We start from the raw sequence: 478 nt of genomic DNA, 5'->3' as shown, positions 1-478 counted from the left end.
CAGGGCCTAACCCTAACCCTTCAAAGCTGTGTCAATACCCAGGGCCTAACCCTTCAAAGCTGTGTGCAACACCCAGGGCCTAACCCTAACCCTTCAAAGCTGTGTCAACACCCAGGGCCTATCCCTAACCCTTCAAAGCTGTGTCAACACCCAGGGCCTAACCCTAACCCTTCAAAGCTGTGTCAACACCCAGGGCCTAACCCTTCAAAGCTGTGTCAACACCCAGGGCCTAACCCTAACCCTTCAAAGCTGTGTCAACACCCAGGGCCTAACCCTAACCCTTCAAAGCTGTGTCAACACCCAGGGCCTAACCCTAACCCTTCAAAGCTGTGTCAACACCCAGGGCCTAACCCTAACCCTTCAAAGCTGTGGCCAACACCCAGGGCCTAACCCTAACCCTTCAAAGCTGTGTCAACACCCAGGGCCTAACCCTAACCTTCAAAGCTGTGTCAACACCCTAGGGCCTAACCCTTCAAAG

Source organism: Coregonus clupeaformis, unplaced genomic scaffold, assembly GCF_020615455.1.
Source record: "Coregonus clupeaformis isolate EN_2021a unplaced genomic scaffold, ASM2061545v1 scaf0051, whole genome shotgun sequence".
In the NCBI taxonomy this organism is placed as follows: domain Eukaryota; kingdom Metazoa; phylum Chordata; class Actinopteri; order Salmoniformes; family Salmonidae; genus Coregonus; species Coregonus clupeaformis.
The sequence above is the reverse complement of the archived record's forward strand: the minus strand, read 5'-3'. Positions refer to the sequence as shown.